Source organism: Emydura macquarii, unplaced genomic scaffold (assembly GCF_026122565.2).
Source record: "Emydura macquarii macquarii isolate MOO-44397 ecotype Brisbane River unplaced genomic scaffold, CSIRO-AGI_Emac_v2 contig_1348, whole genome shotgun sequence".
In the NCBI taxonomy this organism is placed as follows: Eukaryota; Metazoa; Chordata; order Testudines; family Chelidae; genus Emydura; species Emydura macquarii.
Window position 1 is genome coordinate 4,184,950 of NW_027131485.1, and position 14,200 is coordinate 4,199,149.

At 41.5% G+C, this 14,200-nt stretch overlaps 1 long non-coding RNA gene across 2 annotated transcripts in view; it reads right to left on the reverse strand.

The window, feature by feature from the left end:
• Positions 1 to 14,200, reverse strand: part of LOC137155012 (uncharacterized) — a 234,411-nt gene that overhangs the window by 190,824 nt on the left and 29,387 nt on the right. The window lies entirely within an intron of this gene.

The following is a 14,200-nucleotide window of genomic DNA, read 5'->3' on the forward strand; positions in this document are numbered from 1 at the left end:
CTCAAGTGGCATAGCGCTGCGTCGACTGGAATGCGGTTCCCGGCGGCACAGTGCAGTGAAGACGGCACGTAGAACAGAAGCAGAGAAGTCGACGGGAGTTACGCAAGTTTTTTTGTAGCTTGCGTAACTCCGGTCGACTGCCGATGAATCTCAGAGGTAAGTGTAGACAAACCCTGAGACTAACCTGTGTTATCACAAAATAAACGTGACTCCTGTTCATTTCAGGGCTACCTTCTGGAGGTTGTATTTCCAGAAATAAGAGTCACAGCATGGCCAGTCTCGATGGGTGTTTGGTGTTCCATCAGCTGAGCCCAAGGAGAGCCTGCTTGTGGCTAGGGTGACAGGACCTGCACTTCACATCCATGATCAGCCCCGATTCCCAAGTGTGTGCTAGCTGATGTTGTTAACCTCCTCTCCAACATCCAGTGGCTGGACAGGCCAGAGCAGATACGCCGATGTGATTTAGCACCTTTACACCAGTCAGGTATTGGAAAGCAGTTGGATCTCTTCATCTGGGGATTCCCATGAGGTGGGGAAGCTCCAGTCAGACTAGAACTGGCATAGTGAGCTCTTATGCCACCCCACTGCTTCTTTTGTAAGGGGCCACGACAGGCACAATGATCAGAACACACAGTACTCTGCAATCCCTGGGTTGGGGCAATCCCAGGATAGCAGACAGCTCCTCAGGGGTCAAAGCCAGCTCGCATACATGACAGCACTACTGAGGCTGCTGCCATCTATGCCAGGGCAGGAAGAGAACCAGCCCCAGAAGAAGAGAGATACTGCCAACTCCCTGGCAACTGCCCTACCCTCAACGATACCCAACGGAAGCTGAGCAGAGCTGAATTTGATCCAATGCTCATGCATCTTCGCCTTACTACAGCTAAGAACCAAATCAAGACTTTAGTGGCCTGTAGGCAGATGAACCAAAAAGGGGATCCCCGGCCCCTCCAATCCCCATGACGGATTCAGCAGGAGCTACACTAAAGGACTGCTGCAGCTGTAGGTGGGTGACTTCATCAACTGCAGAACCCTCTCTAGAGTATGACGAGTAGTTACCACCTTTGAAAGGGTCTTCACAAATCATCTGCTCTCTCGTCCCAATATAATTTGTTTAAGTAAACAGCCAGCATGGCTTCAAGTGTCAATCCAACCATTGTACGTGCAGCTAAACAGCTGAAGAGGCAGGAATAAGAATAAGAGAACTGAAAGCAGGAGAGGAGGAATCATAAATAGGACCGAAGGAAAGAAAGAATGAGCAGCTTTAGGGTTATATTTGGCATCCAGCTGAGAGGTCTATCTGCACATAGAAGATTGTTTACATTGAAATATGAATTATAAAGTAATATTACAAGGCTTTCCTGCATTAAGTGTGAAAAAAGTAATTATAAGAATTACCCAAATGTTAAATGGCTTAGGAGAAATAACTAAAATACATGTTATTCCTCTCTCCCTAGTGAAATGATTTGCACGACAAAACGAACATTTTTTTTAAATCATTCATTTTAAAATGCAAATATTTTAATAGGTTTCTTTTAATATATATGATAATGAGTTCATAGATGAGGCACAAACCACAGGCCAAGTAAGCAGATGTCTTGTCAACAAGGTCTAGAATTTAGAATCATTAGGCTCTTTTAGGGAACATACTTACTCTGACATAAAACTGAAGTATATAATAATATTTCAAATTCACACTGCTCTATGTGACACTTTTTCCTCATTAAAATGAAGAATGACATAGCCAGAGACAGCCCCATTTTCCCTGCTTTGTATCTGCAGTTCAAAAGATGTCTCTAGCAAATTGTCCCAGAGAGACAAAATATTAAGCATTTTGAGTGCTGTTCCGCATAAAATTAATTCACAGCCTCTGAAAAATTTTGAATATGTTCTGGTGGCCAGTGAAATAAGTAGTAGCTGCTGCTCATTGTTCTCATTTTGTTTCCTCTCTCTCCTTTGCATCTTGTCAACCCCTGTTTAACTCCATTTATTTTTCAGGGTGTCAATTCCTTTTCCTCATGCAAGTTTCCTGGTACAATATATGAAGAAGCTTTATTTTCCTCAAATACTCAGGTGGAATTGGACAAACCTGAACGTTATAAATATAAAAACAGAGTTGTTCTAAAATTGCACCAGATAACAGTGAATATGATCATCAATCATTATAAAAATTAGGTCAGTTTCTAACTGAGTTAATTAGCTATGGTATTGGAACTTTTAATATTTGGGAAAATGCCAAGCACAAAGCTCTGATCTGAAGCCCATTGAAGTTTATGGAAAGACTCCTATTGACTTCAGTGGGTTTTGGATCAGGACCCATTTTTTTCCCTCCCTACTGTGCACACGACTCCCAGTGTTGACATAAATGTGTTTGCCTATTCAAGGGTAGAATTTACCTCTTTTCCTTCCCAATTTCTTTAATGTGGTGAATATCATTTCAACATTTCTAGTACTTCCATGGGCACATAGTAGGTGTGACTAAACACTGCTGGGAAGTCTAATTTCTTTGGACAGCAGCAAGACTTGTTACTTTGTTTTAGATACTCTAGGAAAGCTCTGTTTAAAAGGAACTGTACAGCAGGTCTGATGTAACCTACCGGTGCAAAACAGAGGAATCTGCAAGACGACATATTCTTTCTCAACTGAGGTTTCGATGCTAGAGTTTACATCAGTAGAGGACCCCACAACTAACTTTCAGCCCTTTCCTTCAAATTAACAATGAGAGATTTTGTTTGTTTGTTTAAAGACAGCTTTAGAAAGGTGGAGAGCAACCCCCTGCACATCCACAGAACTAAGCAGGAATCCTTGGCGCAAAGGTTCAGCATTGTTTACTGAAGATCTGGAAATGAGCATCTTCCTCAAAGCAGCTTTGTCACAGAAACATGGAGAATTTTCCTCACTTTAAGATGGAGCAGATAATAATCAGATTGTTATTTGTATTACAATAGCACTTAGGAGCCCCCGGGAAGGATCCAGGGCTCCATTGTGCTAGGCATGACACAAGCAAATAAAGGAGACGGTGCCTTTCCCAAAAAGCTCAGTCTACATGCCTCAAGGGATGCAACAGGTGGACAAGACAGACAAAAGGATGGTGTGGGTGGCAGGTAGCATACAGTAACAAAACAAACCGAGTTTAGCAGGAAATGAGAAGTCACAGTTTGCTCTGGCACAGGTCTAATGTCAGCAGTTCGGCTCCCTTCCTGTAGTGCTTTTATATTCCTGGCAGATAGTAGCAAAGACTGAAAAAAAAGGAAATTAGTATTCCTGACAGGAGAGTGTTGAGAGTGTTTGGGAAGCCCACCAAAATGTTGTATTGACATCCTGCATCTTAACTAAAACTGAAAGGAAAAGAAAAAAACCAAAAAGAATCTAAGAGCTTGTCTACATGAACAGTTAGTTTTCAGCAAGCTGGGATGTGAATCTCCCCCCCCCAGCCTGCCACGGACTCGCTGTCCATGTGGACCCTGCTGATGCACATTAACAGGACATTCATGTGCTGCTCTCTAGCCCTCTTTGAAACAGCACTAGCTCAAAGCACATTAAACGGTTAGGGCTCATCAGCAGGGTCCAGCTAGCCCACAGCAGATTCACACCCCAACTTCTGCAACCGTTGTTTGTGCTGTCAGTCCCAGAGTGTGGATTCATGAAATTTAAAAGAAATTTAAAAGAAAGAACTGGAAAAGCAAAGTACACAGCCATCAGTTTTAGCATCATTTAGAGAAATTCTGCATTGTTGGCAGAATTTCTCTAAACAATCTATTATAGACGAGCTACAGCAGAAGAGATAGGTTTCAGTTATGATCGTTTACTGGGGGAGCTGGCTGATGTATATAAAGACCTGATTAAAACCTATTGCAGTCTGGGGCCCCATGATCCAAAGCAGATCTATACTAGCTTTCTATTGAATATAGATTCAAGTTCAAAGTCTCAGTCCTTATCATCAATGTCCTCAATGGCCTACACACATGATATCTGAAAGATCACCTAAGAAGAGCTCCAGGAAGAAATACCATGGTCAATAACTCCACTCTTCTAGAACAATGGAACTCTACAATTAGGGTGAAGCACATCTGTGCAGGAGACAGAGCTTTCTTGGGGACTGGTCTGAGACAGTGAAATGAACTCACACAGGAGCTAAGGACCACCACAAACCTTCTGCTCCAAGTGCAAAGAACACTTCTTCAGCTTTGCCTTCGCTCATACAAGCTCATAGCAACATGTACATAAAATTAATAAAATGCTATCAAAACCAAACACGCCACTGCACACACAATTCTGCCTCTGGGGAGAGGATGAGAGAAGAAACCACATATGACAGATGTTAGTCATCTCGCTTAATGCAGTACTGGAAGGTACTCAGCTACTGTGGCAATAAGCGTGGTATATGAACATATATAGGCAAGAAATAGAATAGAAAACTCAGTGGGTTTTGGATCCAGCCTTAAGCGTCTTGTTCTTCTGCACAGTAGGTCGCGGTGTTCCAAGATGAAAGCAATTTTTAAGCAGAAAAGCCCGTTGCTCTCAGGGAACTGAACTGAGTATTTCTACTCTCTTGGGAGCTATGCTTGCATTATTTGAATATGAAACCAATTTCTACTGAGCACTCAGAAAAAGGGAGTTATTTTAATTTTGAAATTGTAGCTGAAACAGTTCTTATTTGATGCTGCCTTTTCCAATTTTGGGGCAGGAATTTGGTGCTCCTAAGAAGTAGTGGATTCACAGCCCTGGAGATTGAAGTTCTCTACTTATCCACAGAAGAATAGCAAGACCTGGACAAGTTTCCCTTCACACTGCCTTAAGAAACACATTTGAGGATACCATTTCATTCTTAGCCCCTTTGCTAATATTCCCAACAAGGATGCCAGCTAGCACAGATCTGTTTTTTATGAAGAGGACACTCGCATATTAGGAACTGAAATGAGACCACCGTTCAGTGGTCACCAGGCAGTCAAATGGAAACAACTTTTGGCCACTATAGACCTGAACCAGCAAACTGTGGTTGAAACATTCTATATTCCACTACCAATCCCCTGAGCCATGTAAGGACCACAGCCTAAAGCTGGTGGAAATTGGCATAGCTGCATTGAAGTCAGTGGAACTACATTGACTTACGCCAGCTAAGCACCTGGCCCCTAGTCTCCAACTAGTGCTGCTTTCAATAAAATCACTTGGCACTCCAGCTTCATTAAAGTGCACTAAAGTTACATACAATTTTAAATATAAAAGTGAAAGCCACTTTTTGACACACCAAGCTGCTTGCGTAAGTCTGAATTCAATCTGCTGATTCAGTTACTACGATCTACCATTCAACTAGCCTTTCTATACAGCCACCTCTGTATTTTTCTTAATTATCCTCCTGATCATGAGCTGAGACCTGGCCATGCACATACAACTAGATATCCATCATAACCTCTATGAAGAGTTTGAATAGAGTCCTGTTTACCTCATTCTTCAAGACAATGAAACAATCTTACCAATTTCGTACTCAAAGGAGGACACAGAAATTTGAACAGTATTCTAAATACTTAGCATAGATGTCAATTTATATTATGCAGAAGGTGCACACTAAAGCTGGTTCAAATTTAAAGCAACCTCAGGCACCTGGTTCCAGTTAAAGTAGTTTCGGTCTGCTAACAACTTCCCAGGATACACTCTTCTGATCTAGGTCCCCAGAGCAAATTGTACTTTAGTCTTGCATACAGCTGGTCAAAAAAATTTCTGACAGAACATTTTTTGCTGTAAAATGCCATTTTGTTGAAACTGAATCTTCCTGCAGGAATGTGTCGATTTTGACAAAATTTCAGGAGGGGAAGGGGGGACGATGATTGGAAAAGAAAAGCCTTTTGACCCTTTCAGAAGGGAACATTTCAATTTTTCATTTTGAAACAACTTCCGTTCTGAAACTTTTTATATTAGAAACCTAAATATTTTTTAAAAAATATTGAAATCAAAATTAATTACAATTTTATCAAAAAAAAGTTTTGATTGACCCAAGATTAATTGTTTTCATGGGAATTTTCAAAATTCTTTGTTTTCATTCTAATTCAGAATGAAACAAAATTTGAAATTGCAGAATTTCCCATGAAATGGAAAGTTCAGGTTCCTTACAGGTCTAGTCCTTGCTCTGACCCACCCTAAATCCACAATCCAGCAAAGCACTTAAACATCTGTAGAGGTTTAAACACACGAACATTTACATAGTGGAACTATATGTGTGCTTAACTTTAAGCGTATATTTAAAGTACTTTGCTGGATTGGGTCCTAATTCCTTAAAGCAATTTTAAAACCCCTTTGTGCTCCTGGGGTGGCACAAAGGAGAATTATGAGGCATCAAGAATCTGACCCCCAGACTCTCTTCTTTTAAGACAATAGTTTAAGCAACTTCAAATACTAAAAACATTACAGATTTATTTAAAGGGGGGAAAGCGGGAAGCAAGTTCCATAGATATAATGGTGATGAGCACTTCCAAGGTGCATAACCATTTTGAAAGTACTGAGAGGGTCTCTAGTACAGAATATATTTACTTTATTTACTCTAGTACAGTTTACAGACAGCACTGAAAGGAGAAGAAATCAGCAACATTGACATTCAAGTTTAAAACCATAAAGGTAATGGAAGACATATATAAAATAAAAATTAACACATCTCCTTTTTGGGAAGTAATGTTTAGAGAGAATGCAGTTCTTTAAAAAGCCCCGTCTTATTTTAGTCACATGACACAGGATTGCCTAAAGAAGGCTATTGCCTTTAAACATCAACAACTGTGCATTCAAGAGACAAAAGCATGAATCTTTGTGAAATATTTTCCAAGAGCTAAGCCTCATGCCCCAAATCAAAGCATGAATTTCCAGATTTTCAAATGTTAATTTTTTCATAACTTTGGCTTGAACTTAGAACTTCCTGGCTTCCAAATGTTTTGGCTTTTTTGCCCGTAACTGCAACATTCTTATGAGAATATTACCAGAAGTCCTATGTCTGTCCAACCTTAACTGATCTTAAAGTTTTATTGCCTGGGAATTGTACTCATAGGACAAAGAAAAAAAAATTCCTTTTATATTAACAATTCCCTGTTACAAATTCAACATCAACTGTTGACTTGGAGGAAAAGGAAATGTAATAATAAGATCATGTACTGTGTTACATAAACACACACATGGATAACCTCAAATTAAATGAATTCCTGCTGAAGTTCTCAAAAACTGAATAAACTAGTTTCACTCCAACACATCAGGTTATATAATTTCCACTGAGACACAGTTCCATTTGGAATGGCACACATTAATTTTGGAAACCATTCAAATGCCCACTCTATGGACCTAGAGTTTATGAGTTGGAGTCAGAATCTTATCTAGTTTTTCTAGATAAGGAAATTATTTCCTTCCAGCCAGGAAAGGAAGTCTTTGGATAGTTGGCCAGTTTATCCAGGATATATTTATGTCAAGGGAAGGATCTAATAACGTGTTTATCTTTATGGATCAGTTCATACATCCTAACTTTAATGTCTGTATGGCCTATTAGTGTGTCTTCTTTGACTGCTTACATTAACATCAACATGGAAAGATAGGAGAAGTGAAAAGGGATTTAGCTGATGACAGGATGTTGGATAGCTCTAATAAGAAAGAGGGATAACCATTCGCAAATGCCCATAGGGAGAAAGTGAATTCAGGTGATATAGTAGGTTGGTACACCTGCTACAGTAGAATACACTTCAGTTGATAACACTGTTGAACCTACAGATCACCCTATTGATTTTTCCTTGATATAGTTTTCCCCACTTTTGGTTCTTTGCGCACGTGTGCATGCATGTGTGTGCACGCGCACACACGGCCAGATAAACACAGTGCGATTTGGCATAGCTCCTTTAACTTCAGTTTACACAAGCAGGAGATAGGTCTTACAGTTTCCAACAATAGTTACGGAGAGTACCAGGCCCAGATTAACCAACGTATATTCGGTGCACTTGCACAGGGTCTCCATCTCAGGAGGCTCCCCCAAACACCAGATTTGTGTGTGTGGCCTTACAACATGGTGCCTTTCAGGTTTGGCCTGGCTGCCTCTCTGTCATGACAAGAGGGGAGACGGCCATGATTGGGCCAAATATGAGTGAAGGTGCCTTTCTCCCCAACCCCAAATTTCCATAGTGCACAGGCCTCCAAAATTCTGGTTAGTACAGATTTAAACACTGATGGTTGGCACTGCCCTAGACACAAAATGGAAGCAAAGTAATTTATCTAGATTCTCAAATAAGGCTGGGTGAGGAACAGTTTCTTCCATCCCATCAGACTTTTGAAAAACACAAAACAAAAACTATGTGATCATATAATTAAAAACCATATCATAATGCATATGCACAAGCAGACCAAATTACGGTTGGCATTTCTAAACTTTTGAGTGTGTGGTTTTGCAACCTTAATTATGTTCATTTCATATAATTTTCAAGTATAATATATTTACACACACACACATTACATGATTGTGTGGTGAGATATAAAGGTTTTACTAGCATGAAATTGGGATAGTCACGTGAAGCCTTAAGTATGCATAGCATATCAAATTAATTCTCAGAAATTTTGTATCACAATGCCACATATGTTCAGGAAAAAAAATCGAATGTTTCATGGAGTTTTAAACATTTTTATTAGGACTATTACATTTCATTAATTGGCACTATTTCTTCTACAAGTTATAACACTTCAAAAGACGACCTTCCAAAGTTTTGTCTATATATAAATATTCCATAATTTAAAAATCCAATATTTTGACCCTTTTCTGTGTGTAAGACCATTAACAATATTGATAGTACTCTTCAGAGTCTGATCCAAACCCATTGAATTCAATGGACTTTAGATCAGGACTCGTACAAGGATCTCAAAGTACTATGGAGTTGATCCTACACTCATTGAACTCTGTGGCAAAGCTCCCATTGACTTCAGTGATGCAGTACTGGGTGTATAAAAAGTATTATCCCGATTTTACAGACCGTGAAACTGAAGCACAATAAAATTAAATGATTTGTCCAAGATTACACCACATGTCAATAGAAGTGTTGGGAACAGAATTGAGGTCGTCTCTGCCCTATTCAGTGGACCCATGCAGTTTTTGTACATTATAATATGCCTAAGTAATGTAAAAAATAAAGTTGTACATGCAATGTCACTGAGAAAGAAGAAATTAAGAGATAATTAGAATTGCCGCAGTGCAAGGACTCTGCTGTAGGGAAGCTTGTAATGACATTGTCTGCTTCTAGCAGATGGTGCTGTATTTTGCTTTAGTATTCAGTGAACCTACAAAAGTGGTAGGGCAATATCAACTATTTCACATCTTTTATTAAGGGCAGCAAAGCAGAGTTTTCAATTCATTTTATGATCTTTATTTTCTTTTCCCTCTTCCTTCTTGAATTGAAATAAATGTCCCATATCTGTCAATTAGAAATACTGCAGCGTCATTTATTAACCTAGCACGACCTCTCTCTTACACACAAATGTTTCTATTGATAGAGATGAGCAAGGGTGAGGTTATGCATGGCAAAAGGATGGCTGTACTGAAAAATATTTCACAACGTGCTGGCTTCATAAATCAAAAGACCTTAATGTTTTTGTCTGTCTCTGTTATAACGTACATTGAAGTATTGCATTTCTGGCAAGCAAATAAATGTTATTAGTCTGCAACAGAGTAGAAATATAATTTCCAATCTGAGAGACTGGGTCAGAGAGCACATGTGGTCACCTGCTACATCCAGTTAGTAACATTTGCAATTAAGTCAGATGAAGTTCAAATTAAATCATAAGAGCTATGTTAGAGTTGTGAGTACAACTTAAACTCACAGAAGCAAAACCAGAGAGAGAGAGTTGAAGTTGAAAAAAATCCAGGTTGACATTCTGTCCTCAACTCACCCTGCTGTGCCTTGGTATTGCAGCACATAGGAAGGGATGCAGCGTTGTCTAGTGGACTGAACTGGAAGGTATAAATTCCTGGATTTTGTCTGAATCGCTGGGTGGCTCTGGTCAAATCACAGCTTTTCTGTGTTAGCTTCATCATCCCCCTTTTTAATAATGGCAAAACCTATCAATTATGGCTAGAATTTTCAAAAGCACCTCTGGGAGCTAGCTGTCCAAATTCCATTGAATCTCAAACAGATTTAGAAACCTAAATCCCCTAAACTCATTTGAATATCCTAGCCTATTTGTACCATGGCAGTAACTAAAAGCCCCAAACAAGATTCAGTTGCCCCATTGTGTTAGGTGCTGTACAAACATAGTGAGAAACAATCCCTCCCATGAGGAGTTTACACTCCAAATAGAAAAGACAAGACAAAGGGAGTATCTTTTATTCCAATTTTATAGTTGGAGAACTTAATTTAAGAGAAATTAAATGACTTGCTAAAGTCACACAGGATGTCTGAGGCAGAGCTGGGAATTATACTCAAATCTCCTGAATCATTTTGTGGTTATTAAAAGATAGCTAAGGCTTAGAGATCAGTCTTAGTTAACTTGGTCTGCAGGAACCCAAGAACAATGGTAGACAGAGCCCAATTACTGATACTCAAAATGGACAATAGAAGTATTAATTCCTTTGAAGTGAAACTCCACCCATGTGGAATCAGGGGTCTACCTGAACCCAAGGGTGGGGGAGCAAGGTCCCAGCTTGAAACCCCAGGGGAAATTCAGGCAGAAAATCCAAAACAAAAGGAGCTTATAAAGCAGATAAAAATTAGTTTCTAATAAGACAGGGGAGACAGGAGCTACACAAAAGGAGTCTGTATCTTGGTCTCAGAAGAACGGGGGACTGGCGGGGCAGGGGTAACCAAGACCTACACACTTCCATGAGGTAAATGCTAAGTTTAAGTAGGACAGTATGCATTTAGCCTTTTGTTGTTTTAAACCCTTTTGTCTTTGCTTGTTGTGTACCTATAGAAAAACAAATAATATTTTGTTCTGAACAAGCTATTCTCTGTGACTACATTTTCAAGTTAGTCACAGCTCCTGAGGAGAAGTCCACAGCACGGTCCAAAACCACTAGGACCTCCTGAGGTAAAACAGTTGGTAAACAGGGGGTGCTATAGCCTGGTGATCCAGTCTAAAAGTGGAGTGACTCACTTCTCCACTGAGAGAAGTACTTGCCTAGAAAGAGGTGCCCGTGAAGAGACAGAGGGAGAGGTCAAAGGTATACGCTCAACCTGAATTGTAATACCATTCTTCTTCTTGACAATAATATTTACTTGCCTAACATTGATTTTGTGAAGCTTAGTCAAATTAATTTATGTTTAATAGGAGCTTTGAAGACATAAGGAACTGCGTTAGTGTTGTTAGTAGACCATTCAACACCAATGCATGGGGAGGGGAACAAAGAATGGACTGCATCAGATTTGGTGTTCGGGCTTGTTTTCTCTTCATTTTCCACAGATGGCTCTCATTGAAAGGGCTGGGCATTACACATAGTACACTGGGGATATTTTGTGAGCTGTGTATTGCCTTTTTCCATCACCACAACTCTATGGTGAGATAATTACTTGGCAATAAATGAAAGCTATTCCGTATAGAATGACAGAAATGTAGGACTGTAAGGGACCTCAATAGGTCTGGTCGCCTGCACTGAGGCAGGACTATGTATTACTTAGACCATGCCAGATAGGTGTTGGTCACTGGAGATTTTGAAGAGCAGGTTAGACAAAGATTCTACAACCTCCCTAGGTAATTTGTTCCAGTGCTTAACTATCCTGATAGTTAGGAATTTTCCCCAATGTTTAGCCTAAATCTCCCTAGCTGCAATTTAAGCCCATTACTTCTTATCCTGTCCTCAGTGGATAAGGAGAACAATAGATCACTCTCCTCTTTATAGCAACCTTTTATGTACCTGAAGACTTATGTCCCCCCTCAATCATCTCTTCTCTAGACTGAACACACCCAGTTTTTTCAATTTTTCTCATATGCCATGTTTTCTGGATTTTAATAATTTTACTAAAGCCTTGAGTAAATGAAGTGATTTATACTGCAGGAACAAACATGAGGGTCTGGTCTACACTGGCGACAGAGGTTGACGTAACGTCACTTACATCGGTCTCTGAAAGCCTGCGTCTACACTGGCACAGCAGTCCCATCGACTTACCACACGGCAAAAGTCGACGTAATAAAACCACCTCCGCAAGTGGCGTAGCACCTAATTCGATTTTATTGGTTTGATTTTGCATCAGTGTAGACAGAGTAACAATTTGACATTCATGGCCTCTGGGAGGTAACCCACAATGCCCTGTGGTGACCATTCTGGACATTCACGCTCTGCTGTTACGTGGTCACACTCACCAGAAATGGCCCCTGCCCTCATGCCCCAGGAAAATTTCAATTTTTATTTCCTGTCTGGCCAGCGTGGAGGGAGCTTGTAGCTGAACTCCTCATGGCTACTGCAAGGCCTAAATGTGCTCCAGCATGGAGTCGGCCAGAGGTCTTAGATCTCATCGGTCTTTGGGGTGAGGAGTCTTACGGCTCAGCTTAGAGCCAGCAGAAGAAATTTGGACATTTATGGGAAGCTATCCCAGGGCATGTTGGAGAAGGGGCACAACAGGGTCGCACAGCAGTGCCGCGTGAAGATCAAGGTGCTACGGCAGGCATACCAAAAGGCAAGGGAAGCTAACAGCCATTCCGGCTCCTCGCCCCAAAAATGCCACTTCTACGAGGTGCTGCAAGCCATTCTCGGCGGGGACCCCACCACGGTGCCACCCCGCAGCATCAATACCTCTTCTCCATTCCACTCCAGGGACAATGATGAGGACTCCATGGAAGAGAAGAAGAAGGAGGATGAGGAGAGCAGGGTGTCCTTTCTCCCAGACAGTCAGGACCTATTCCTGGCCAGCAACACACAGGACAGCACTAATGATCCCGGGGAAGGCACATTTGGTGAGTTTTTTTTTTCTTCTTAGTAGTTAAGTTCTTCTTTAAGGGTGGGTGGGGGGGAAGGAAAGGAAAGGGGATTTCAGGTGGTTTAGCATATTGTCTTGGGCGGCTACTCCCGGAACAGATTATTTTTATGCAGACATATGCTCCGAGAATCATCAGTTGATATCTAAAGGAAACTTACGTATTTAATCTGTTGTTATCCTTTGGAAAAGGTTTCGAGGCAGGGCAGCCTTGTTCCTTCCTCCCTGGCAGGATACTTTGCTGCACCACACTGCAATCATGGTGGAACACAGCATAGCAGCATAAGGGCCAGGCCGGTACCCCTCTGCGTACCCTCAGGAGACTGATATCGCTCATGGTCACCGAGGGAAGATGGTGCATGTTATTCCCCATTGTATTGCCCCAGTTAAGTCACTGTAATTACCTGGCTATGGTTTCAGACAACACTATTAACCCTCCGTGCTGTCCCCAGATCCCCGGTGGCCACCTCGTGACAAAATGGTCATCTTAATTAAACCGTGGCACCCAGGCACCCCTGTCATACAGGGCATTTGAAATTAGTTTTTTTAATCCTCTCTAAAGCAGAGAGAAATGCCCCTAGGCTACCATCTCTGCAGTGGCACAGTGAGCCGACCCTTCTGGGATGTACGGAATGGAATGAGGGTCTGTCTTACCCTTGTGCACAGCAAGGGGAGTTTTTTATACATTGTTGCATTTCTTTCATTTCCCTGGGTATCCTAACAATGGCACCATTGTGCATTTCTTTTCTGCTAATCGTAGATTAGGGAGAGGAAAAAAAACCCCAAAAAACAGAGACGACATGTTTGTGGCTGGGAGGCGTTCATGAGCTCGCCAGAGACAGAGCTCCGAGCATGGCGGATGACCTTGTCCCAGAACATGGACATGGACAGGGAGAGTCAAAGAGTGATGCAGGAGCATGATCGCAGTACCACACAGGAGATGCTGCGAATCATGAGTGACCAAGCAGACATGCTCTGGCAGCTTGTGGAACTTCAGGAGGAGCGGCGGCCGGACAGAGTCCTGCTGCATCCCCTCCATAACACTCCTCAGCCTATGGCTTTGCTGCCCTCACCCTTCCCCCATCCCCAAGCGGTCTCGAAGGAGAATGGCCAGGCTGCAGTATGTGGTGCACTCCACCCCGGTGGTGGAGGGGAGCAGAAAGCAGCAGCGGCCCCGCTAACAGCTGGCCTGCAAGCAGCCACACTACCATTTGAGACTGTGAATGAACACCAGCCCCCCGCCCTCACCGACTTGAATGTTCATAAATAAAAGTTTGCATCGTTTCAAC